The sequence below is a fragment of the Portunus trituberculatus genome, chromosome 36 (assembly GCF_017591435.1).
Source record: "Portunus trituberculatus isolate SZX2019 chromosome 36, ASM1759143v1, whole genome shotgun sequence".
Classification (NCBI taxonomy): domain Eukaryota; kingdom Metazoa; phylum Arthropoda; class Malacostraca; order Decapoda; family Portunidae; genus Portunus; species Portunus trituberculatus.
Window position 1 is genome coordinate 11,195,946 of NC_059290.1, and position 2,500 is coordinate 11,198,445.

The window sequence follows — 2,500 nt, forward strand, 5'->3', positions numbered from 1 at the left end:
TTTAAAGGGTGTTTTTTTGTGGTTCCAGTGTTTTAAAGGGTGTTTTATGTGGTTCTATAGTATTTTTACGATTTTTTGTGGTTCCAGTGTTTTAAAGGGTGTTTTATGTGGTTCTATAGTGTTTTTACGAGTTTTTCCTGTGGTTCCAGTGCTTTAAAGGGTGTTTTATGTGGTTCTATAGTGTTTTTACGAGTTCTTGTGGTTCCAGTGTTTTAAAGGGTGTTTTACGTGGTTCTATAGTGTTTTTACGAGTTTTCCTGTGGTTCCAGTACTTTAAAGGGTGTTTTATGTCGTTCTATAGTGTTTTTACGAGTTTTTCCTGTGGTTTCAGTGTTTTAAAGGGTGTTTTATGTCGTTATATTGTGTTTTTACGAGTTATTTGTGGTTCTAGTGGTTTAAAGGGTGTTTTTCTATAGTTCTATAGTGTTTTTACGAGTTTTTCTGTGGTTCCAGTGTTTTTATGTGGTTCTCTTGTTTTTTACGGGTGTTTCTATGGTTCCAGTGTTTTAAAAGGGTGTTTTTACGAGTTTTTCTGTGGTTCTAGTGTTTTTATAGGAAGTTGTTTTTTATGGTCACTGTTTATAAGGATGTTTTTAAGGTTCTAGTATTATTAAGGATGTTTTATTGTGGTTCTAAGGATGTTTTTCTATGGTTCCAGTGTTTTCAAAGGTGTTTTATGTGGTTCCAGTGTTTTTAAGAGTGTTTTCTCTGGTTCCAATATTTTCAAAGGTGTTTTTTTAAGGTTCTAGTGTTTTAAGAGTGTTTGTTTAAGGTTCCAATGTTTTCATAGGTGTTTTTAAGGTTCTGTTTTATATTGTGGTTCCGGTGTTTTTAAAGGTGTTTTTTAAAGTTCCTGGTTTTCAAAGGGTGTTTTCCTATGGTTCTAGCGTTTTCGTGGTCCTAGTGACGGATTAACATCATTTCTACACTATTTAGAACCCTCTTGCCTGTCATGTGTGTGGCCTTAGCAAACAGTCGGCGAGAGAACAGTGCTTAGGAATACTGCTAAAACTCCGCTCTGAAATCATGCAGAAGTAGAACATAAGTTAATCAATACGTGCGTGCGCTCGTATATTCGTGCCATCATGCAGTTAGTTAGCGTGGTTAGTGTGTGGTGGGTTAGATCGGTGTGTTGAGGGTTTGTGCGTGTGTTGTGGGGTGGGGTAGGTGCATGGGTGGGTGTGTGTGCGGATAGCCATGCAAACCGTGCTTCAAAGTGTTCCATCAATTTTTTAACCCATTTACAACTGGAACACAGATTAATGGCTAGTCTTCATTATTTCAACCCCGTTCAGTTCTGGGATACATTTTTGCCTTGAGATTTGTGTACCATTAGAGCATTTTACTGACATTAGAAAGGGTCTATGGAGCTCAGAAGATTAATGGCTAGACTTCATTATTCTAACCCCTTCAATTCTGGGAAACTTTTTTTCCTTGAGATTTGTGTACCATTAGACCATTATATTTACATTAGAAAGCATCTATGGAGCTCAGAAGATTAATGGTTGAGTCTTCACTATTTTAACCCCTTCAATTTTGGGATATATTTTTTCCTTGAGATTTGTGTACCATTAGACCATTTTTTTTGACGTTAGCAAGGGTTTATGGAGGTCAGAAGATTAATGGCCACAGTCTTCACTATTCTAAAAGGCTGTAGTGAAAGTCCTTGGGTGACCTGCTAATCGGGAACCAACACCTAAGTGGGCCTTTCTTTTTTTTTTTTTCAAGATTTACCTTTATATGAAAAACTAGGAAAAAAATTTGATGTTTTCACGATTACAGCGATGGATTTGAAAGAGTGTTTTCATAGTTACTACAAGATTGGTAAGGTATTGGGAAAGTTGTCTATATATTTTAAACCACTTCAATACCAGGACACATTTTTACCTTGAGATTTGTGCACGATTAGACCATTTTATTGGCATTAGCAAGGATCTATGGAGGTCAGATGATTAATGGCCAGAGCATTCACTATTTTAACCCCCATATAAGTTTCTGAAGGTGTGTAACGTCACCAAATAGTAAGGAGAATGAATATGGAAGCCTGTCAAGGTAGTGAGGGCGTTCAGGATGTATTTCATGATTCTATTGATGGTTTCGTCTAACACGGTCAAGTAAAAGTCACTGGGATATTTCTAGTGACATTTTAACGATTGGTGATGATTGACAACACTTTAGAAGATAACAAGTGTGCAATCAATTAACGTGTCTTTTGCTGAGTTCTCGTGACTTTAATGGTGATATTTCCAGTGCCATTTTAACGATTCTGGTGATGATTGATAAGACATTAAGGGATGGTAACAAATTTGCAAGGAGTTAACAATTTTAATGGGAGTTCTCGTGACTGTAATGGTGATAGATTACAGGGAAAATGACTCAGGTTTTCATGACTCTATAGTGAAAGTTTAGCAGGTTTTAGAATCACTGAGATTGCAAGGTGTCACAATGCTGGTGTTACTCTGACTCTGATGCAATACAAGGTGAAATTACTTGGACCTTA

General features: G+C 36.7%; 1 protein-coding gene across 4 annotated transcripts in view; it reads right to left on the minus strand.

Moving 5' to 3' along the window:
• LOC123513643 (rho GTPase-activating protein 1-like) overlaps positions 1-2,500 on the minus strand; it is a 46,726-nt gene that overhangs the window by 24,040 nt on the left and 20,186 nt on the right. The window lies entirely within an intron of this gene.